Genomic DNA, 25,222 nt, shown 5'->3' on the forward strand with positions numbered 1-25,222 from the left:
GATCCTCTGCTGGGTATGAAGGATGTTAGTTTCTGGATTCCGTGTTGTTCAAACAAGAAGTCCAAGGCTGCTCCTGTCTCCCCAGGGGGGCAACACAGAACACACACGCGTTCCTTTGTTTGTCCATCACTTTTGTAATTTCTCTCATCCCAAATTGTCCAATCCTCTGGCTCTGTGCCAAGCATTCTCTATATGGTGCACCAATCCCCCGGCACTGTGCCAGCCACATTTCTAATAGGGAAACGGCTGCCCCTTGCTTGCCCAGTGCCCAATCACAGCACTCACATCTCCCAGTGCCCAGAAGCCACTCTGTCCAATTTTGTTGCTTAGTTCTGGGAAGGCCTGGACTATGGCTAAAAGCCTTAGCATAACTCAGTTTGCCTGCTACACACCCTTCCTTGTTGCCCTGAAATACAGTGGCATCACACAGACATTAGTTGACCTCTTGCATGTGACTCAAGGCATGCAGGTCGCTGCTGCAGCTGAGACATGGATCTTCTCACAAGCAGGCCACCGTGTCTTGTCTGAACTTACTTTATGCCAGTTTCAGACGAGAGCCTTCATCTCTTCCTCCCTTGCTCTATTTTCCAACCTGGCCAAGAGCTTTGTGTCTGGCAAATGGGCACACACTGGATGGTTGATAGTAGGATTCCCAGAGCTAAAACCACCACAAGGGGGTGGAAAGCTAAATTAAGGACGTGGGTTGCAATAGGTGAGCAGCCCAACAAAGTTTCCATGTTTCGGGGATTCTATTTTTTTGCATACTGATCTTGACTACACAGTAGTACCTTGTCCCAGCACATTTTAAAAATAATGCAGCAATTGCCTTGACACTTTTCTGTAAAATCATCAAATCTAAAAACATATAAACAACTATTTTTTGCTAATAACACTAACATATTCTTAAAATGCCATTTTATACTCTAAATACTATTCTATACTCTATTTCATTTACAAAAACATACATGAAAACAAATGCTAAATCAAATAACAACAACAAAAAACAGAATATTGTTTAGGATGGAGCTGTCAGAGATTTTGAATGGTGCCTTGATCAGAAGGACCTGGCCCCCCCCCCAAGAGCAGCACCGGAGACCGGGTCTTCTGCATGCCACATATTGCGTGCCCCACCGCAGGATGGGGATTCAGTGCTAGGCTGCATCTGAAAAACAAAACTAAGAGGAGCTCTGCTCCAATTACTTATTGCCCTTCCACTCCTTCATTTGTGAGGAGTGGTACCACTTGCATATTTTTGCCTTATCATTATGGATGCCCACTTGATTTACAGCAGGGCTGACTTTGTTAATTATATATACCAGGCCTTTCCACACAGGAGAGAAAGCATCCTTAGCATCCTGGGCTCAATACATTAACTTGATCTCTAAATTACTTGATACCCCACCTGCCATTCTAGGTTTTAATAGAGGGCCCAATTGTTTGTCCATCTTAGCATAATTTCTTTTCAAAGTGGCTGCAACCTGATGGTGAGTTCCAGAAATGGTTGTTAACAAGTTGCCCATTCAAGTGTCATTTAGAACATGAGGTTGTAAAGAATCTGGAATGGCATCTCCCAATTATTGTTCAGGAAGGAGCAGAAGGCATCCTGTCATGAGCAGAAGGCATCCTGTCATAGCGTCATGTGGGGAAAATCCGTGGGCTGCTTGAGTTCCTCTAATAGCCATTAAGACCAGAGGTAACTTTTCATCCCAGTCTTTGCCTTGTTGCTCAGTAACCTTTTTCAAGGCCAGTTTCAAGGTGCATTTAGTTCTTTCAACTTGGCCCGAGGATTGAGGGTGCCCTGCGGTATGAAATTGCTGTTTTATACCCAGGGCCTCACAAAGTTCCTGCATTACTTTCCCCACAAAGTGAGGACCTCGATCAGAGACAATTCCATCAGGGAGCCCAAACAGAGCAAAAATGTCCGCCATTAGGACTTTGGCAGTGGTAAGCACATCATTTTTATGAGTGGGAGTTGCTTCTACCCACTTAGTGAAGGCATCCGCTATTACCAAACAGTACTTAAATCCTTTTCTGCTCTGGGGTAACTCAATATAGTCTACCTGGAGGTGGTTCCATGGTCCTAAAATGGGGTGGTGACCTAAAGGTCCCTTTACAATTTGTGAGTCTGGGTTATTTGCTGCACAAGGGATGCAACTGTAGATGTAATGTTCTATATCTTCCCTCATGTTTGGCCACCAGCCAGCATTTGATAACCTTTCAAGGGTTTTATCTACCCCAAACTGGCTATCTTTGTGGGCTAGCCCCACCATTTCCCTTCTTACTCCCTGTGGAACTACAGGTCGAGTTCAGGTTGATTGGATCCTGTTTTAGCTGCTGCTACTGGGGTAATCTTATCAGGCAGTGTCCACAAAGGACCTTTTAGGGCTCCTTCCTTAGCTGCAACATCTGCTTGATTATTTAAATCAGCAGCCCGAGACCTTTTTTGGTGTGCCTTTACTTTCCCTATGCTAATAGGCACCTTGAGTTGTTCTGCTAAATTTCACACATACTGCAGTAGCTGGGCTGGGTAATTTGTTTTCCATCTGAAGAGACCCATCCCTCAATTCCCATAAGGGTAACCAGTCTAGCAGTGCATGCACTACCAAATCTGAATCAGAGAAAGTGCAAACCCAATCAGTGGTGCTTCTGGACTTTTCCAGTGCCACTGCAACAGCCACCACTTCTGTGGTTTGAGCAGAATGGGGTTCACAGGATGCTTTATAAACCATTAGGTGTTCCTGCTGACTGTCCAGGCTTGTGCTGGAATTTGTTTTCAGCCACTTTAATTGCTGCAAACCCAGTATGGGGCTTCCCTTCCTGATAGTAACTAGACCCATCAATAAACCACACTAAAATACCCTCCACACTTTCTAGAGCTGAATCATAAGTGCAAAAAGCAAATGGGCTTGGTTTTTCTGGTGTAATTTGTAGTAGTGGTCACTCATGAGTGGCTCCATTAGGTGTCTCCCCTCCTTCCACTGGCTGCGCTGCTAGGGCATATGGGACAAGGCATGGGTGGGGGACCTTTTGTAAAGTCACATTTCAGTTTAATAGAGCCAAGGTCCACTTGACCTGTCGAGGATTAGAAACCTTGGCTTCATTGATTTTACCTGACAAAACATATTTGACGGGAGTGTGGCTTGTTTGCAAGACCGCTGGGCTGTTGCCAATTGTGTATTCCCAGTGCTGTAATGCCCAAACTAGAGCAAGTACTTCTTTTTCACAGGGGGCGAATGCTTGTTCAACTTGGCTCAGTATTCATGACACATAGGTGTGGTAAAAATATAGCATAATCTATACATCCTGCTTTTGTAATCACTTCCACACTTAACACTAAGGCACGTAGGCTACTGATTGATTTACGAGCAACACTAAACTTCTGCAGACAGAGCCAGGAACGGGTGCAATAAATAACTCCTTACGAGAGATAAGCGAAGAGGGACAGGGAAAAATGTTGATGTAAAGAAATCACACCCTGACCGAAGGATGACCGAGAGGGGCTTAAGAACTGCCCCTGGGAGGGGATCTAAGATGTAAATAAGACAGATATGTAAACCATCATAGAACATGTAACTGCTAGACATGCAATGCAAGATGTAATGCTAAGGCTGCCAATAATTGCACGACACATTGAAATCTATTGTTTATGTTAGCTATAAAAAGAAAGCTCGGACACAGTTCGAGGTTGACTCTGATTTGAGCGACTCAGCTCCCTTGTCGATCTGTTTGCAAACAATAAACTTGAGGTGGACCCAGCCTGAGTGTGTGTGACTCTCTCCTAGAGGTAAAATTGGACAAGCCTCCAGGGGCACGAAACTAGCAGTTTGTACAACATAGGCTATAGGCCTTAGCTCAGTGCCATGGTCCTGTAAAAGCACAGCGCCTAAGCTGTCTTCTGAACCACCTAAACGTAACTCAAAAGGTAACTCTGGTCTAGGATAGGCCAATGCTGGGGCTTGCATCAGGGCATGCCACAATTTATTACAAGCACTTTGCTGAGCAGGGTCCTACCCACCCTTTTTTAGTAGCTAATATAGCGGAGCAGCTTTTTCAGTGTAAAACTCAATAAATTAATGTGAAAACCCTGTCAGGCCCAAGAATGAACGGAAGGTTAAGTCAGTAGGAGATGGAAGTTTGCACAGAAGTTTAATTCTTTGCTTATCAGGGTTATGGCCTCTGTTCCTAATTCAGTGCCTAGATACTTAACTTGTTGTTGCACCAGCTGTGCCTTCTGTGGGCTGATCTTAAATCCAAAGTCACATATAATAGCCAGAACTGTTTGAGTGCGTTCTAGACTCTGTTCTCTGGTGGCAGCAGTAATCAAAATATCATCTACATACAAGATAACATGATCTCAGTCAGCAACTGGAAGCAGGTCCCACATTTTAATTACATGTGAATGGCAAATGGCTGGTGCATTATAAAACCCTTGAGGGACTTGGGTAAATGTGTACTGCTGACCCTTAAAGGTGAAGGCAAACTTATACCACGAGTCAGGGTGCAAAGGGATAGCAAAAAAGGCATTTGACAAATCCAGAACAGAAAACCATTTAGCATGCCCCGCTATGGAGGCTATAACCTCTGGATACTTAGCAACCACAGCAGCTTGTGGAGGGGTACATCGATTAAGGTCACAATAGTCAATAGTGAGTTGCCAGGTTTTTCCATCTGCCTTTAAGACTGGCCAAATTGGACTATGATTGGTACTGGGTTGTTCAACTAGGACTTTTTGTTGCATGAGGCTCTGAATGATTTGATAAATACCAGGTTCAGCAGCTGCTGGGAACCTGTATTGTTTTTGTGGGAATGGAATGACCTGCTGGGTGGCACAGAGGTAGAAAGGGATCTTAGAGTCCTAGTGGACTCCAAGATGAACATGAGCCGGCAGTGTGACGAAGCCATCAGAAAAGCCAATGGCACTTTATCGTGCATCAGCAGATACATGACGAATAGGTCCAGGGAGGTGATACTTCCCCTCTATAGGGCGCTGGTCAGACCGCAGTTGGAGTACTGCGTGCAATTCTGGGCGCCACACTTCAAGAAGGATGCGGATAACCTGGAGAGGGTCCAGAGAAGGGCAACTCATATGGTCAAGGGCCTGCAGACCAAGCCCTACGAGGAGAGACTAGAGAAACTGGATCTTTTCAGCCTCCGCAAGAGAAGGTTGAGAGGCAACCTTGTGGCTGCCTATAAGTTCATCACGGGGGCACAGAAGGGAATTGGTGAGTATTTATTCACCAAGGCGCCCCCAGGGGTTACAAGAAACAATGGCCACAAGCTAGCAGAGAGCAGATTTAGACTGGACATTAGGAAGAACTTCTTCACAGTTCGAGTGGCCAAGGTCTGGAACGGGCTCCCAAGGGAGGTGGTGCTCTCCCCTACCTTGGGGGTCTTCAAGAGGAGGTTAGATGAGCATCTAGCTGGGGTCATCTAGACCCAGCACTCTTTCCTGCTTATGCAGGGGGTCGGGCTCGATGATCTATTGAGGTCCCTTCCGACCCTAACATCTATGAATCTATGGATCAGGACCCTCTACCTTTTCAGTGGCGTCTAGCCTGCCACATTCCTACTTATTGCATGCCCAGGCTGTAGGAACTGTGTTAACAATGGCCTGGACATCTGCAGGCCACTGTGGCTGTACCAAGTTTTCCTCAGCCTTTAAAGCAGCACAGCAGTGTGCAGCTGAAATGACTTGCACATCTGGATCAGTGACTGGCCAGTCATATTCTGACTGAACTAAAATGACATTGTTGGCCAAATCCATCACTGCATGGAGCTGGTGCAGGGCATTCGCCCCTAAGATGCCTTGCCCTCCTAGTGGTGTGAGAGCAAAGGCACACTGGGCCTTAAGCGGGCAGGCATATTTTCCCACCCAAAATCACAGGGGGTTGGTTAAAGGTGCCACACTAACCTTGCCATTAAATCCTTCTAGAGTTTGTGTCTTGGGCCTTGTAGCTGGGAAGTTTGGAGGCCCTCACAACTAATGATGGAGATGGAAGCACCTGTGTCTATCTAATAGCAATGTTTGCTGCCTCAGCGTCCCCTGAGGTGTTGGTTCTTCCCAGAACATCTTAACCTCTGGTCTACCCCACCAATCAAAAGATACAGGTGCCAATTTATTCAGGGGTCTTACTGAGGACACCGGGCAGTCCTAATATGACTCGTCACTATGGTTATGTGCTTCCCTCTCATGTGACCTGTGGCTCTTCTCTTTCTCTTCGTGATGGCGTGCCAGCTAGTTAAGCAGCTCTGATGTGGAAAGTCCATCATTGCCTCCCAGGGCTCACACCTTAACAACTGCCTTCACACCTCTGATCACCATAGCGACAGACCGATGGGCCTCTCAACCCCCCCCGGGGGTCTGTATCCTTGGCCTCTAGGCGCTCCAGCATAAGCTGCAATCCTTTCCTTTCTGGGTGAGGCTGAGAACAAAACATTAGTAGCCATAAACACATCCCCCTTCAATCCTAGCCAATGGGGTAGTCTCAGTTAAATCTCCTGCAGCTACCCTCATTTCACTATTAAGGGACTGCAACAATGGAACTTTGAAATCTGGGCCATCCCAGTTTGCATATCCCCGCTGTGGGATTGGCACCACTCCAGATAGCATGGCCCAAACCTTCTTTTTTGCCACAAATGCATTTGGGTGCTCTCCTGGTTTTTGTTCTACTGAGTAAAACAAACCTAACAAATTCTCTCCAGGGAATGTAAAATGCATTGCAATGTCTCCCTCTGGCCTCCTGCATATCCATGCTTAAGGTCAGGTGGGAAAGCTAAAAACATTGGAGGGCTGCATGCTGCAAAAGCATAGGGGTGTTTAGCTAACAGTGAAATGCAGGCAGGTTATGGACTCCACTAACCCAATCTACGGCCATCTCTTTGTTAAGATGTACCAGAGTTTTTACAATAGCCTCAGCCTGAGTGGGTGAAAGGGGTGCACGCTCAGTTCTTGTGTCAGTGCCAGTTAACCCTCCCTGAGCATTCATCCTTTGGGTAGACTGCACAGTCACCGGTGCCATAGGAACAGTAGGTTCTAGAGCTGCCATGCCTTTCCCCTCCTGGAACAGCTGGGTACAAAGCAGCTACCTTGCTTTTCCCTGAGACTTCTATGTTTATACAACAGTTATCCTCATATGGGGGTGGGTATAGATGAGAATCATCCTCAGCAAAGCTAGCGACCTGAGGGTGAATAGCAGCTACAATCCCAGGGCTGGCCTTTAGCTGAGCCTGCAGGCGGGCAATTTTCTGCTGGTACCCTGAGTGATCTGACCGACCCTTTACATCCTGCTTTGATTGTTCTAAAAGGGCAGGAACCCCACCCTGGGCATCCTGTTTTACTTTTCCATTCTTTTCCTCCTGAATGGCTGCAACCAGCTCTCTTTCTGCTCTCTCCCTCCTTTCCTTTTCTTCCTGAGAAGGAAAAACTAAGCAAACTTAAATTCTGGGTGGTAACAATTTATGCATTGGTCTTCCGATTCTCTACCTCCTTTACTAAGGCTACAGAGTTAGATTTCTCCTCCTCCTGCCACTTTCTCTTTCTTAGACAGTTTTGGTTTCATTGCCATGGCTAACAACTCCCAAGACTTGCAAAAGTTTAACCATGCATCAGGGCCAGAAAATTTCAGTTTGCCAACGGTCCTTCTTATCAATTTTCAGCTCCTTCACAAAATGCTGCAATGCTTCTGGAATCAGCTGTGTAGGAGCAGAAACAGAATTGGGCATAATGCTTACTTTTGTCAACTTGCCCAGAACTAATCTGATCAAGATTAGCTCTCTCTAGCACTCTTGTGTGGATAGCTAAAAGGGCAATTAGGGATTCAGGTTGCCGTCCTCGATCCCTAACCCCTAAAGATTACCTTTGCCCACTGGCTATAGTTCCCAACTTGCTACTATTAATCCATCTCTGGCTCCTGCTTGGCTCACCAATTGTTGCCCCTAGGTTTCCTTTTACCAGAGACCCCAAGGATTGATATGGCCCCTCGTCCAATTTGGTATCAAGTGAACTTTTAATAGTAACCCCTAGGCTCATTACAAGTATTCTTCCTTGCAATACGACCTGGCAAGCTGGTCCTTCAGGCATTACTGCAGTGACCTTTGGTGATACTGGCCTCAGATCCTCTGCTGGATATGCAGGATGTTAGTTTCTGGATTCCTTGTTGTTCAAACAAGAAGTCCAAGGCTGCTCCTGTCTCCCCAGGGGGGCAACACAGAACACACACGCGTTCCTTTGTTTGTCCATCACTTTTGTAACTTCTCTCATCCCAAATTGTCCAATCCTCTGGCTCTGTGCCAAGCATTCTCTATATGGTGCACCAATCCCCCGGCACTGTGCCAGCCACATTCCTAATAGGGAAACGGCTGCCCCTTGCTTGCAGAGTTCCAACCTGCAAGGAGCTGGGGGAGCAGGAGGAGGGTAGTCAGGCAGGTGTGGAATCAGAAAAAATATATGCCTTAAACTTTGATTATTTTAGTTATAAGATGACATAACCGCTTTGTGTAGAATTGCTGGCTCGGTACAGTAGAACAGATAAGGGCAAGTGTTTGTTCTTTGTAACTCTTCTGCAAATGCTTCACTCACCGCGGCCTTGAAGGTAGAAAAAAAAAGTATGTACAAAGTAGATTTCCAGGTGCAAGAAGGAGGTTTGTGAACTAACCCTATCTCCCCCATAATTCCCATCCTGATAACAGCAAAGAAATAATGAAGTAATATTATAGCCGCTTTTCATGCTAATTTCACTATATGATCGCGTGAGTTGTAAGCGACTGTTAAAAAGTATATAAGCCTCCTGATTTTGCTCTTGGGGGGGGACCCCTTCCAAGTGCTTGGGAAATCCATGTCACTTTGGAACTCCCCCTACAGTTGTAGTTTCTTTTGAATAAAAGCTTCTGCTGACCTGACCCAAAAGTACTCTGTGTGTGTTTCCACGACAATTCCTGGTGCCGTGACTCGGATCCAGAACATAGGCTGAGGAAGGAGGACCGCAGGCTACCCCCCCCCCCCCGAACCCTGAGGCGCCAAACTTGAGAGGTAGGAGACCTAATTCAAAATCTCTATTGGGGTTTCGGAGGAGGACTGCCTGTAGGCTCCCAACTTGGCCGTGGTAACTGGATCTGAACCTTGTTAAAACAGGTCAGTCTGAACCTTACTGCCGGCTAAAATTTTCTGTCTGGTAAAGGATCCCATTTTGTGTCTGGTAACGTACGTTTTAGGGAGAAACTGTTTGAGGCACCTTCATCCAACAGCACATCGGGCTTGTAGTTAATTAACTAAGGCGGTGTGGGGTAGGAGGTCTGGCTGACTGAATAAATGTGCATGTGTGTGTGTATTTAGAAATATGAGCCACTGACCAGGACTGAGACTACGGTTGGGCTCAGCCGCCCCAATTCTGCCTGACAGGGCAGTTTTGAAAGCAAGGGGGCCCAACTGGAACCTCGTGACCCAGTGGACAGGGCTTATTAAATGAATGTGTGTGTGTATTTAGAAATATGAGCCACTGACCAGGACTGAGACTACGGTTGGGTTCAGCCGCCCCAATTCTGCCTGACAGGGCAGTTTTGAAAGCAAGGGGACCCAACTGGAACCTCGTGACCCAGTGGACAGGGCGTCTGAGTGATTTTGTCTTTTCCAAACCCCTCGTCCCAGTAGCTTCTGCCGAAAGCAGGAGTGAAAGGATCCCTCTAGTGTTTCCCTCCCCATTTCCATTTTATGAGCCGGTGTCGGGTCAGAAGCCTTTTGTCTGGGCAGTGAAAAACTGCGGGGCAAGGCACTGAGCGGCCCGGACATCCTAAATAAGCCTCTCCTACGTCTCCCTGTGTGACTGAAAATGGGAACAAGTCAGTCTAAACAGGTTCCTGTCCCCCCTAAGGGGACTCCGGCGTACTTTATGTACACACACTATTCTCCCGAGACTTGCAAGTACCTGGATAAGTGGAACTGGTATACTAGGGATGATCCTGTGAAACATTTTCCACAGGAAGGAACATTTGATCAGGATAAAATAGTGCACTTGAGAGGGGCGTTAGAGTCCCGTGGATCCAAAACACCACAAAACCAGTGGGACGCGTTCTTTTATTGGTATGATGAAATGTCCAAAAGGCGGACAGAATCTCAAACTAGGAGCCTAAAAGACTCTCAAGAAAAATTAAAACAGCAGTTAAAAGCTGTTCGGGAGAAATTGGCTGCTCCCCCAAATTACACGCTGGCCACCGCTCCGATGTATCCAGCATTGCCCGGGGCGCCCCCACCACCGGAGCCAGCAGAGGATATCCTTGACCTTTGTTCGAACCCTGCTCTCCTGGGACTCCCACATCAGCAACAACCGGTTCAACATCAGGCTGCAGCCCAGGCTAGTGACCCATTAGCTGAAGCTCCTTCAGTAAATCCATCCACGGAGCTTAATAGTCCGGACTCATCCACCATATCTGCCACTCAATCATCACCAGTGTGGCAATTTACTCCTGGGTCACAACCCACCACAGGTGTATTTAGAAGAATGGGAATAGGCATGGAAAGATCTCCCATCAATCTGAGATCCCGAACTGCACAAGTTTACCCCCTAAGACAAATGCCAGGCATTGGCACCGACGGACAAAATATAGTAACTGTGCATGCACCCTGGACTCCAGGTGATCTCTACAATTTAACTCAAAAGTTCCCAAAAATCAGGGAAGACCCAGAAAAATTTCAGGAAGAATTGCAGACTGTTATAAATTGTTATAATCCAACATGGGCTGACATTAATCAGCTCATGCGATCCATTTTGCCCAAGGAGACTATGCTACGTCTGTATGCTGCCTGTACTTGGCCAGATCAAAACCCAGGGATCAGCCAAGACTTTATTGACAAGAGAAATGCTTTGGTTCAGGCAGTTCTCACAATTTGCCCAAAAAAGGCAGACTGGACCAAAATAAATACCTGTAAACAAAACAAAAATGAACACCCCAGTGACTATTTAGAATGCCTCAAACAGGCATTTGAACGATACTCAGGAATGGATAACCCAGTCGGAAATGCTAAACAAGCAATAGTGGCAGCATTCGTCCAGGGACTTAACCCTAAAATTGCTGAGAAAATTCAAACAGTAATTATTGGCTGGGAAACTAAAGATTTGACTGAAGTCCTTGCTGCGGCTAACCATTTTCATAACAAATTGGAACGGTCTAAAGACAGTGCCGAGTTTAAGTTAATGGCCTTACAGATTTCTCAGTTGCAGGGTCCAGGTAGAGGAAGGGGACGAGGACGGGGAAGCCCGGGTAGATTCAGGGGAAGAGATAGATCCTTGAGCCCACAAAACCCAGGCTATGGGAACCAATGTCATTATTGCAAGCAAGAAGGACATTGGAAATCAGAATGCCCCAACCGCCCCGGCCAAGGACCCAGACCCCAGCTCCCACCTCCACTTCCTGTCAATTTTCCCAGTGTTGAATAGGACAGCCTGAGGGACAGTGACACCATTGCTCCTTTGCTTGCTACTGACCAATCTGGTCCGTTTGTTGAATGCCTTATTTCTGGTAAACCTGTCTCCTGTCTTGTCGACACCAGAGCGTCCCGCTCCACGCTAAAGGCTGCTGAGTTTCCTTTTCTACCTTATTCTCCTGAAACTGTAAATGCTGTCGGTATAGGCGGACAACCTATCCCACATCCCGTCTCTGAACCTGTCTCCATCTCTATTGGCCCTTTGTCTGAAAATCATGCCTTTCTTCTTAGCCCCTGTGCACCTGTCAACCTTCTTGGTAAGGATTTGCTGTGTAAACTGGGATGCGTGATTTATTGTAGCCCAGATGGTGTTTACCTTGAGGTACCGGAACATAGGGAAACCGAGCTTGTGGCTTTGCTAACCCAGGAGTACTCTGATTCCGACACTTCCTTCTTGCAAGAGGAACTGTTGGCACGAGTACCTCCACAGCTGTGGTCCACCCATGCGAATGAAGTGGGGCACATGCTGAGTGCTGAACCAATGCGTATCATCCTGAACCCTGCCAAGCCACTTCCTCGTGTCCCACAGTACCCCATCTCAAAGGAAGCTGAGAAAGGGATCAAGCCTGTCGTTTCCTCACTCCTTGAGCAAGGGATTATTGTCCCAATACGCTCCCCTTGCAACACACCTATCCTACCTGTCAAAAAACCTGATAAAGATACGTATCGCTTTGTGCAAGATCTTCGAGCTGTAAATGCCGCTGTGTTACCCGCTTTCCCCGTGGTCCCTAACCCTGCCACTATTCTTTCCTGTATCCCTTCAGATGCTACATATTTCACAGTAGTGGATCTTTGTTCTGCTTTTTTCTCTATCCCCGTTCATAAGGATAGCCAGTATCTGTTTGCATTTACTTATCAGGGATTTCAATATACCTGGACAAGACTCCCTCAGGGATATACAGAGTCCCCAACCCTGTTTTCCCAGATCCTAAAAAAAGATTTGGATCCTATCACGTTCAAAGGGGGGTCCACCCTTGTTCAGTATGTTGATGATCTATTGTTAGCCTCACCCACTTTAGAGGCCTGTGAGCAAGATACTTTGACACTCCTCACAGCTTTAGCTCAGAAAGGCCACAAGGCCTCAAAATCTAAATTGCAGCTCTGCAAGTCTAAGGTACATTATTTAGGGCATGATATCTCAGCAGGAGAACGACACCTTTCCCCTAGTAGAGTTGAAGCTATCCTCAACATTCCCAAACCTATGACTAGAAAACAGATGAGGGGATTCTTAGGTGCAACGGGTTATTGTAGACAGTGGATCCTGGGTTATGCTGCTTTCGCAAAACCCTTGCAAGCATTCACTCATGATACCACCCCGGAACCCCTCCCTTGGACTCCTGAAGCCGAACAAGCATTTGTGGTCCTTAAGCAAGCCCTCACTCTTGCTCCTGCTCTTGGACTTCCTAATTATAAGAAACCCTTTACCTTGTTTTGTCATGAACGGGAAGGAATCGCTTTAGGAGTACTCACTCAGCTGCATGGTGAAAAGCATCGCCCAATTGCATATTACAGCTCTGCCCTTGATCCCGTAGCTGCGGGACTTCCTCCTTGCCTCCGTTCAGTTGCAGCTGCTGCCTTGTTGGTTGAAAAGGCAGATTCTCTAGTTTTGGGACACTCTTTAACCGTTGCAGTTCCACATGCTGTGATGGCCCTTCTGCTCAAGGGCAAAACTCAGCACATTTCCAATTCCCGTCTTACTAAATATGAGAAACTTCTACTGTCAGCTGCAAATGTAACCTTAAATCGCTGTTCAATTCTGAATCCTGCGTCACTTCTGCCTATTGCCTCTGATGGTGAGCCTCATGATTGCCTGTCTATCACAACTCAATTGTTAACCCCTCGAACTGACCTCAAGGACATTCCTATCCCGAACTCTGACCTTGTTTTGTTTGTTGATGGTTCCTGTCTTAGAGATGATGCAGGCAAATTAGTTGCGGGATATGCAGTATGCACTCAGTATGCTGTTTTGGAAGCCTATTCTTTACCCCAAGCTCGTTCTGCTCAAGTTGCTGAACTCATTGCTTTAACACGTGCTTGCATTCTTGCAAAAAATCAAACCACAACCATTTATACTGACTCTAAGTAAGCTTTTGGTGTTGTTCATGATTTTGGACAAATCTGGAAACAAAGAGGGTTCCTCACTTCATCAGGGACCCAAATCAGTCATGGTTGTTATGTAAAAGCGCTCTTAGAAGCTGTTCAATTGCCTCTTGCTATTGCTATTGTTAAATGTAAAGCTCATGAGAAACCCTTTGATGATGTCACACGAGGAAATGATCTGGCAGACCGTTCTGCCAGAAATGCGGCCCTTTCTGGCCCACAGGCTTCTAACTCTGTTTTTGTTTGTTTTTCAGCAGACCAGTCTCCTTTGGCTAGCCTTTCAAGTCTGGCCCTTCTTCAAAATCAGGCCCCAAAAAAGGAAATAAATGACTGGCTGCGTGCAGGATGTTCACTGCACCCCGACTCTCTCTGGCGCTCCCCGGACGGCCGCCTGGTGGCGCCTAGAGAGCTTTTGCCACATCTTGCTCGTTTAACCCACTCTGTGGCCCATACGAGCAAAGGAGGAATGATTGCTACAGTACAAAGAAATTGGTTTGCCCCAAATTTTCCTTCCATGGCACAACAGTACTGTAGCTCCTGTCCCATCTGCTTAGCTCACAACATTGGGCAACGGGTAAAAACGACACCCGCAGCCCATCCCCCTCCATGGGGACCGTTTGTAAATCTGCAAATTGATTTTGTGCAGCTACCTAAGTGCTGTTCTTATGAATACATTCTTGTTATTATTGATGTGTTCTCTGGATGGGTGGAAGCCTACCCATGCGTACGTGCTGATTCCATCACTGTAGCAAAGAAATTGCTCCAAGAATTCATCCCTAGATTTGGATTGCCCCTCACAATAGATAGTGACCGTGGCACCCATTTCACAGGACAGATAGTAAAAAACATCTGCCAAGCACTCAACATACAGCAACACCTACACTGTAGTTATCATCCACAGTCAAGTGGTGCTGTAGAACGTAAAAACTCTGATTTAAAAACGCGCATTTCGAAGATTTGTGCTGAAACAGGCCTCAAATGGCCTGATGCACTGCCCATTGCTCTTATGCACATTAGAAACACTGTTAACAGAAAACATGGCCTAACCCCTTATGAAATACTCATGGCATGACCCATGAGGATGCCAGCTACACCACCTGTTGCCCCTCACCAAACAGACCTACAATTAACTGATGAAACTATACTAAATTATTGCAAGGCATTATTGAAGTATGCCAGGTCTGTTCATTCACAGGTCCAAGAAGCCTTACCTCAACCACCGGATGTTCCCTGTCACAACCTCGAACCAGGGGATTGGATCTACGTAAAGGTCTATCAACGGAAAAACGCACTTCAACCCAGATGGAAAGGACCTTTCCAGGTACTTCTAACCACTAATTCTGCTGTTCGTTGCCAAGGTCACCAAACGTGGACTCACGCCTCGCACTGCAAGAAGGTATCACCTCCATTGGATCCTGAAGCAGCTGTATTCCAACCAAGGTTGGGATCTTTCCCTGAGGCCAAGGACAAAGACCCTCAGGACCTCACTCAGGCAAGTGAGGAGCATCAGGGTGCAAGTGCTAGTAACCTCTCCCCTGCACCCAACACCTCAGCCCAGCCGGATTCATCAGTTGAAGAACGAAGATATCATCTTCGGCCTCGAAGAAAGTGAATGCTCCCATTCGGAAGATCACCACCTCGATCAAGACCAAGAGCCGACATTATCAGTCCTTTAGGTAACTTGAGCCCAGAGGACGAAGAAAGACTTTGGCTGCCATCCTGGGTTTGGCTGGTAGTGTTCTTTTTCTTACTGGTGCTGGTTATGTTTGTTGTTAAGATTCTTTGTCCCTCCTGTATCTAAAAATGGCACTGATATCCTTATATATCACACTTGGGTATCTCAGTATCACCCAAGGGGGGTGGGAGAAAAATTTGTATTTGCAGATCTCCCATGCGGTGGCTCAAGCTGGAAATAAAAGTGACTGCTGGATATGCTCTCACAGCCCAGCACACCTACACCAAGGAATCCCAATGATCGGAGTACCAATATCCCTCCAGCAATGGGGAACAATAAACGGCGGCTTCGTTAGACACTACTCGTTAGCTGCCCATCGGTCCGCTCCTAAAGAATGGAGGGCCGCCCCTGCTAACTGGATAATCTCCCCAAGAGTAGAGGCGCCTTTCTGTTACAGATCCAACAACACCGGAGCTTATAATAAAGCCACACCTGTAGGACACTACCCTCATTGCCTAACTACTCTAGATTATAGCCCTAGTAGCACCAGTGGAATCCTGTTGGGTAACGTACCCTCTCTCAATTGTACAGGATTCATGGTCTACAACTTTTCTAAGGAACCTCATGTTGCTCTCATTGCAAACAGATCAGAATTTTACATTCACTCCAATTTTACTTCTTGTAATATATCTCGGTCCAGCAGGATAGCAGCTGAACGTGGACCGTCCTATACGATGCATATCAATCGAAAGTGCCGGATAGGGCACAACAACTGTCGAGATTTGAGTACCCTTTCTGCCCCAGGCCTTTACTGGCTCTGCGGAAACAGGGCTCATAAAATCTTGCCCTGGAATTGGGTGGGGGCATGCACTCTTGGACGTGTTATCCCTGGTTTCGAAATGCATAGTGCAATATATCTGGAACAAGTAAAAAATTTCAACCATCACATGAAAAGGGCGGTTAACCCCTTAGCTACCAGAAACACAGGGTTCCATCGATTTGTGAGAACCTTCATACCGTGGCTTGGAGTAAGAGAATTGGAACTAGCCATAATTAACATTTCAGCCACAATGGAAGCTATGGGAAATGCCACTGCGGATGCAATTCAGGCTCTGCAAAAAGAGATCTCCCAGATCTCACAAGTAACTATACAACACCGCATAGCCCTAGATTACCTATTGGTATCCCAGGGAGGAGTATGTGCCTTAGTAAACTCCACCTGTTGTGTCTATGTCAATCAGGACATGCGAATCGAAACTGACATTCGCAAAATCCGAAATCAGTTAAGGGTCCTACATCAAGTGGCCTCAGAAAATACTGACTGGGGTCTAGAAGAAATGTGGTCTTGGCTAACCTCCTGGCTCCCAGATTTCGGGGCCCTTGGCAAGAAAATCCTGTATGGAATATTGTTTGTCTTGATAGTTCTGATAATGTTCTATGTCTTAATGCAACTGATCCTCTGCTGCGTGAAAGCCAGCAGGGGAAGCTTTAGCAAGGCAAGAAAACCCACAGCAGAGTCTAGGTGTTACAAAAGTGTGAGCAGATTGAAAGAAAATATGAAAGGCTGCATGATGAAATAGAGGGGCTCATGAGAATGGAAATTTAAGGCTAAAGTGAGACTAAATAGTCTCAAAGGGGGGGGCTGTGGAATCAGAAAAAATATATGCCTTAAACTTTGATTATTTTAGTTATAAGATGACATAACCGCTTTGTGTAGAATTGCTGGCTCGGTACAGTAGAACAGATAAGGGCAAGTGTTTGTTCTTTGTAACTCTTCTGCAAATGCTTCACTCACCGCGGCCTTGAAGGTAGAAAAAAAAAAGTATGTACAAAGTAGATTTCCAGGTGCAAGAAGGAGGTTTGTGAACTAACCCTATCTCCCCCATAATTCCCATCCTGATAACAGCAAAGAAATAATGAAGTAATATTATAGCCGCTTTTCATGCTAATTTCACTATATGATCACGTGAGTTGTAAGCGACTGTTAAAAAGTATATAAGCCTCCTGATTTTGCTCTTGGGGGGGGACCCCTTCCAAGTGCTTGGGAAATCCATGTCACTTTGGAACTCCCCCTACAGCTGTAGTTTCTTTTGAATAAAAGCTTCTGCTGACCTGACCCAAAAGTACTCTGTGTGTGTTTCCACGACACAGGGGTGCCATGTGCTTGTGCACATGTCCACATGCACATGGCCACCAGGCAGTCTGGAGAGCAGCTCCCACAGATAAGTATCGTGGGGAGGGGAGCAGGGATTGAGGGCCCCATAGGGAGGGAGGAGGAGTTGAGCTGGGCTGGGGCTAGGGCTGCCCAGGCAGGACAGTACATGGGGCTTGGGCCTGGAATACATGGCTGCAGGGCCCAGGCACAGAGTGGGATGGAGCCACAGCAATACTAGGGGGCAGGGGTTGGCTCCTTTTCACTATGTCAAACATCTATTATAACATATTTTATTTCAAAAAATATTTTTGTCATGATTTATGGTTTTTTGAGTAGTATATATAAAGATGATTGCATAATAACTCAAAATAAAGGTTTACTCATATATTGTGTGTGTGGGAGGTATGGGGTTGTGCACATGTGTGGGGGGCTGCCTGCATACCAGGTGCTGGGAGTTGGCCAGGGGTGTGGGGATTGGGGGGGGGGGGGGGCGGGGAAACAGGGAGCACATGCAGCAGAGCTTGCCTGGGCAGTGCAGTGCTAGTGCAAGTGTGGGTCCTCTCTCCCCACAACCAGCCTGTGCCCATCCCCACAACACTCCACATGGAGTTGAGTTCTGCTCGGGGCAGCCTGCACTGTGCTCCTGCTCACACCCACCAATGGCACTGCCCTAGCCCCAGCCAGTGCGCACAGCTTTCTGGAAGGGCTGCCTCGCACCCACTTGGCTGCTGGCAAGTGGCTGCTCATCACGCCAGGCTGGCAGAGTGGGTGGGAGGTGGCTGGGAGTTGGAGCTGGTGCCCCATGCACTAGGGCAGAAGCTGCTCAGTTGCAGCTTCCCTCCTACCTGGCTGGGTATATGATGCTTTCATGGCCATAGCACTTTCCTACAATTCCTGCTGCCCAGAATGGTACAGCAGGGGAAGGAAGAGGAAGAGGTGGAGCTACTAGACACGCGGGGAGGTGAGCAGTAGCCAGGCAGCTGCAGCAGTAGTGGGAACAGCCCCGGTGGGAAGTTGAATGTGCTGGCAGGGGCCGGGGCCACTGGTGGGTACACGGTGAGTGCAGTCAGAAGCATGGTATAGGCTGCTCCAGGTGGGAGCAAGGAGGGGTTTGGCCCCATGCAAAGTGCTGTGGGTGGAGTCAGGAACAGATGCAATTAATTGGTGGGCTGGATCTGGCCCACAGGCCTTATTTTGCCCACCACTATTTAGGGCCTGTTATTCTTATTACCTACTACTCTCTCAAACACTCAAATTTACCTACATATTATAGACATACATGTCGTTATAAATGATGCAATGATGCAAAGCCAATTCAAGCATTTAGAGGTTACGAAATATCAGTCTTAAGATCACCCTTGCACCTTATCTTCAGTCCCCTTCTGTGCATGCTTCTTGATACAGCCTTTAATTATTAGCCCATACACGGTAGTTGGGGTTTTGGTTTTTTTTCCTTTTACCCTCAGAACCTTGATTCTTTCCATAGCTGTATGTATAAAACAAGCCTGCCTAGGGGGGAGGCTGTTGCCCATATGACTTCATTTCACTGGTGGAGAAAGCTGGTGAATAGTGAATAAGGCAGAGGCTTGTATGAAGAGAAAGTATGAAAGGCTTGCTTGAAGAAAAAGTATTTTCCATGAGAATTCTGGAGAGCTGGAAGCAACCCCCGTCTTTGTCACAGAGGGTAGGACTGCATTGTGGACAAAACATCTGTTTGCATCTTGTGTAGACATATCTGATCTAGCTTTAGATACCCAAACTAGTTAACTTACTCAACAAGATCTGTCCAAGAATCTGGACTGAAATAAAATTAGCAACAGGAATCAAGGGCAACAAGAGTCCTCCTTTAGGTATGTAGGAAACAGGAGGAAAACAAATGGGAGTGTGGGGCCACTGCTCAGCAACTCAGGACAGCTGGTTACCAGCACTCAGAAGAAAACTGAACTCCTGAATGACTATTTTGCTTTGTGTCACGGCGGGGTCCTCGCGGAGGGCCGTGATCTCCCTGAGGCCCTCTCACTGCGCTACTCCGGCCCGAGGGCACCCTCCATTCTCGCCCGCCACGTCTTGATGGAATATATAATAGGGAGGCTGCCTTGTGTTTCCTCGGGCCTGTCAGCTCCTGGACCCCTCGTGGGTCTCCCCGTATAATGGGCGCTACCCAAGCGCCCTAGCCTTATGGGCTATGCGTGGCTCCTACCAGCCCCTAATACCACGCCCCAAGCCTTGCAGATGTAAAGGACGTTGTTCGGTCTGTCTCTACTGTGGCCCACCCTGGGCTCCCTCTCTCATGCCCAGCCTCTTGCTGGGACTCTCATCTGGCCCACTCTGGGCCTCCCCTGCCAGTGTGGTTCCACTCAGGGACTCTCTAGCGGGCCTCTGGTCCTATGGGCCAACCGCACGGACACCCTCCCTGACTCTGGCTCCCTGCGCTGCTACTCCCTGTCTTCTCAGGGGCAACCGCAACGCCCTGCCTTGGTCTGAGGGGTATTACCGCACTAGCCTGCGGCCGGGCTCGCTATGCCCGTGCGCCCACACTGGGCTACTCAACAAAGCACAATGGCGTTCCCCCTTTCTGGGGCTCGCCGCGCCCACACTGGGCTACTCAATAAAACACAATGGCGTTCCCCCTCTCTGGGGCTTGCCGCGCCCGCACTGGGCTACTCAATAAAACACAATGGCGTTCCCCCTTTCTGGGGCTCGCCGTGCCCACACTGGGCTACTCAATAACGTACAAGGGTGTTCCCCCTCTCTGGGGGCTCGCCGCGCCCACACTGGGCTACTCAGTATGGCCCCACTCTCTAGGGCTGCTCAGTATGGCGCTCCCCCCTCCTCTGGGGCTCGCCGTGCTCACACGGGGCTACTCAGTAATACCGCCCCTTTCCTGGGGCCGGGGGCTATGTTCCCCCCACACGCAATCCGGGGTCTCGGTCCCCGTCCGCAACCTACGGGTTGCGCCCGTGACCCACTGGCCGCGCTCCTCGCCGCCAGCTGCTCGCGCAGTGGCATGCGAGCTGCGCCTTCGGGGTCTATGTTCCCCCACACGCAATCCTGGGTCTAGGTCCCCGTCTGCAACCTATGGGTTGCGCCCGCGACCTACTGGCCGCGCTCCTTGCTGCCAGCTGCTCGCGCAGTGGCGTGCGAGCTGCGCCTTCGGGGTCTATGTTCCCCCACACGCAATCCGGGGTCTAGGTCCCCGTCTGCAACCTACGGGTTGTGCCCGCGACCTACTGGCCGCGCTCCTCGCTGCCAGTTGCTCATGCACTGGCGTGCGAGTAATTGAGGCCTCCTCCAACCCCTACAGCCTCGCCCAAGCCTCCGGGTGTAATAATACAAACACAAAGCAAAACCACAAGCCCCTAGGCTGTAACACAAATGCAAGCCGCCTGGCCATAACTCCTCATCATAGCTCAAGCCTCCAGGGCTATCATGAGCTGTACTTGCGACTTAGGCTCCTTCCCATATCTCGGCCAAGGGAGCTCCCGCCTCTCCGGCTGCTGGCAGAGAACTCCCAGCCTGGCCTCAGCCCTGGGCTTTATAAGGGCCAGGCCCTGCCCCCTACAGGCAGCTGGCTCCACTTGGTTGCTCCGGCAACCCGCAGCTGTGCTCACTTGGTTCTGCCAGGGCTCTCTCCCTGGCAGTTTCTCCTCTCATAGGAGCAGGCACTAAGGTGCCCTGCGACACTTTGATCTTTCACTAGGCCAAGAGGAAAAATCACACCCAATAAAGTACAGAGTGAGCAGGGCAGAAATGACTGCCTTTGTACTATTGCTGTAGAACTGGTGTGCGACCAATTAAAAATATTAGACATATGTAAGTCAGCAGGACTGAATGAACTTCATCCAAGAGTGCTGAAGGAGCTGGCCGAAGTCATTGCAGAATCCTTGAAGCTCTTCCACAATCATGACACTCTGGGGAGGTCCCTGTGGACTGGAAGAGGGCCAATGTTGTGCCCATCTTCAAGAAGTGGAGAAGGGAGGACCCGGGTAACTATAGGCCAATTAGCCTAACTTCTATCCCAGGGAAAATCCTGGAAAATTCACTAAGGAGTCTTTGTGCGATAAGCTTGCAGAAGGTAGGATTCTGAAGGACAGCCAGAATGGCTTCATCACAGGCAGGTCTTGTCCTGACAACCTCATCTCTATGTATGATCAGGTAACCTGCCACCTGGATAGGAGAGGAGGTTGACATTGTATACCTTGACTTCCAAAAAGCTTTAGATCTGGTATCCCATGATGTTCTCACAAGAAAATAGGAGGATTGTGGGCTTAACTGTAAGACAGTTAGGTGGGTAGGAAGCTAGCTGCAGGGTAGGACTCAAAGAGTCCTAATGAACAGAACTGTGTCATCTTAGCAAGGAGTGGCCAGCGGTGTCCCACAGGGGTTGGTGCTTGGTTCAGTGCTATTCAACATCTTCATCTACGATTTGGATGTGGGGGTGAAGAGCTCACTGGCTAACTTCACAGATGACACCAAGTTATGGAGAAGCATGGTCACATTTGAAGATAGGCTGCAGATACAGGCAGATCTAGGCAGGCTGGCAAGTTGAGAGGATTGGAACGAGATGAAGTTCAACAATGAGAAATGTAAAGTGCACTGCTTGGAAATGAAGAATCCCTGCACAGCTACAGGCTTGGCAACACCAATCTGACCAGCACTATGACTGAAAGGGACCTGGGGGTAATAATAGAACACAGTATGAACATAAGCCAGCAGCGCAACGCCGTAGCCAGTAGGGCTAATAATACCCTGGCATGCATCAAGCGATGCATCTCCAGTGAAACCAAGGAAGGGATTCTTCCACTCTACTCAGCATTGGTGATACCGCAGATGGAGTAGTGCATCCAATTCTGGGCACCGCGCTTTAATAAGGACATGGTAAAGCTTGAGAGAGCCCAGAGAAGGGCCACCCGTATGATCAGAGACTTGCACAGCAAGCCATACGAGGAAAGGCTGAGGGACCTGGGACTCTTCAAAAGGAGACTGGACGGTCATCTTGCTGGGGCTACCCGACCCCAGGTGTCTTTCCTGCCTGGTGCAGGGGGTTGGACTCAATGATCTTCTGAGGTCCCTTCCAGCCTTACAATCTATGAATGTAGGTCAACACTTAGGCCATCTGCCCCTGCTGAAGTCTGCTCTGCTGTAGTTAGGCCACTCTGTAAATAGAGTCATGCCATTGATGGAAATACAGAAATACCTTAACCCAGTGATTCCCAAGGGGTGTGCATTGCACACTAGTATGCCTCAAGAGCAGTGGAAGCGTGCCAGGAAAAATGGGCTGGCTCAGGACCCAGCCAGACCAGCCCCACCCAAAAGGTTTGAGCCCAGGGACTGGATCAGGCCCATGAAGTACAGAGTAAAGTATGCCACCAGTTTTAATCCAGAAAATAAAAGTGTACCCTAGATGTCAAAAGTTTGGGAAACACTACCTTAACCTCTGATGCTGAGGTCACATAAACCACAACAACCACAGATAACACTAGGTCCCACGTAAGACAGCTAGTTTGCAGAAGCTCTGAGTACCTGCAGTCACAGCTGAAGACAATGGAAGCTGAGCTTTGAACCTATTCAGTGCTGTAGAAATTCTAAGCAGCTGAAGAAAAAAATAAAATAAAATAAAATAATCAGGTTTATGCACCTCAAACCGGTCACTAGAATTAGCTGGTGCTTTTGATCTTATTCCCTTGGCAAATAAAGCCTTTGACATTTCTGGGGCACTTCAATAACAGTGAAGAGCATTCTAAAAGTGCCCACCTGAAAAAATGAACAATTCTTTATTTCAAAGCAGGGTTTCAATGTTCTGCAGCAAATTGAGCATAGGGGCCACACACCAAACAAAAAAATATAAACAAATTATTGAATAGTCACTCTTTTAGCGTACCTTCATTCTGGTGCACAGAGTAAAGCACAGGTTCCATCAATTAAAAAGAAGAAAAAAAAGCAGATGATCATGTAATGAAAGAACAAAAGCCAACTTGTACATGGGGTGCAAAATAAGCTTGCATATGACATTTTCATTCTGGCATTTCCTCACTTTTGAGCACTTAAATTTGCAATGTCACGGTGCGGGGTCCTGCAGGAGGACCATGATCTCCTCAAGGCCCCCTTCCCGTGCCAAATTGGCCCAAAGGCACCCTCAAATTCTCACCCGTCATGTCTTTGGTGTTCAAATATATTAGGGAGGCTGCCTTCATGTTTTCTTGGACATGGTTTAGATATGCTCCGAGCCCCGTGGGCTCCTGGACCCCTTTGTGGGCCCTGTTCTATAGTGGATGTTTTGGGGGCACCCTAGCCTTATGGGCTATGTGTGGCTTCAACCACCCCTTTATCACGCTCCAAGCCTTGCAGATGGAATTGATGTTGTTCGGTCACAGCCCTGTTATAATGTGGCCCTCTTGTCCTCTCCGGGCCCTGTGTGACCCTGGTCTCACCCTGCACCCTCTCAGGCACTCATCAATGCTACCCCCCTTTTTGGAGCTCGTCACTGCCCCTTTCCCTGGGGCTCCTTAATAGTGCTGCCCCCTCCTCTCTAGGGGTCCTCTCAGTAGTGAGAAGCCCCAGAGGAGGGGGCAGCACATGTGGCCCCCTCTCCTTGGGTCAGTGCACTCCAAATGCTGCACCATTGCTGGCACTGGGGTCCCCACACTGCTGTGGGTCCCCTATGAGGCCTCACCCAAACTGCTGTCTTAAACAGTAAACAAAATGTGAGCATCTTGGCTATAACATAAATGGAAGCCGCCCAGCTATAACAACATTACTCAAAACACCCCATGGATGCTCTGTCCTTTACCCAGCTCTGGGGTTGTACCTGCCATTAAGCTTTGCTCAGGGACAACTCTTTCCCCCCTGACAGCTGGTAAGAAACTCCCAACATAGCGGTAGCCCCTAGGGTTTATAAGGGAGCCAGGCCCTGCCCCTTTCAGTTAGCTGACCACTGGCAGGTGTGGGCCGCTTGCTAGCTCCCATTGCCCTGGCAACCAACAGCTGGGCTCCTTACTCACATTCTTTTAGTACATGTTCTTGCAAGCAACTTCTTAAGCTTTTAAAAAGATGAACTAGTAAAAAAGCCTTTCTCTCTCATAATGACATCCACATGGATCCTCAGCAGGGTTAGAACCTTTGAATTCAACACAGACACTTCTGCTATTGAGCTAATCTATTACTTTACAGCAGTAGTAGGTTGTTATCCTCTTTATGAACCAGTTATCAACAGCTGCCTTCTGAACATGTGCAAAGAGAGATTTTTCAAAGACTGGATAACTTTTCCAAAGATTGGATAGGTCAGCAGCAGGGACCAACATTTTTGGTAGGCATACCACAAATTAGCCCTGTACCTTCCCTAAGTGCCACTCTAATCATCTGCCCCTGCCTTATGTACTATTTTGCTTTCTACCTCCTGCCCTGCACTCCTTGCCCAATCTTCTGTTCTGTTTTTTACTCCCTGACCTATCTACCATAGTGCTGCCTATTCCCTTCGTGGTCTCCTGTGTGCCTCACGCAGAGCATACTCCAAATTGGCTACCCTTACCCTACAGGAACAGTAAAAGGCACATCTCTGCCACCAGGGCAACACCATTGCTAATCTTCAGGCCCTTGTTTCAGGGCATAGAGGTACTAGAATAGGGGTCAGCTACCCCCAGCACATGTGCCAGAGCATGGCATGCATGGCTGTTTTCCTTGGCACACTACAGCTGGTCCAGGCTCTAGGCAGCTGCTACCAGCCATCAAGCCTGGACTGCCTGCAGCAAGCAGCTGGAAAGCTGCAAGCCCTCCTGTGAGCAGTCCAGGCTCCATGGCTGGCAAACAGTTGCACTGG

Source organism: Alligator mississippiensis, chromosome 1, assembly GCF_030867095.1.
Source record: "Alligator mississippiensis isolate rAllMis1 chromosome 1, rAllMis1, whole genome shotgun sequence".
In the NCBI taxonomy this organism is placed as follows: Eukaryota; Metazoa; Chordata; order Crocodylia; family Alligatoridae; genus Alligator; species Alligator mississippiensis.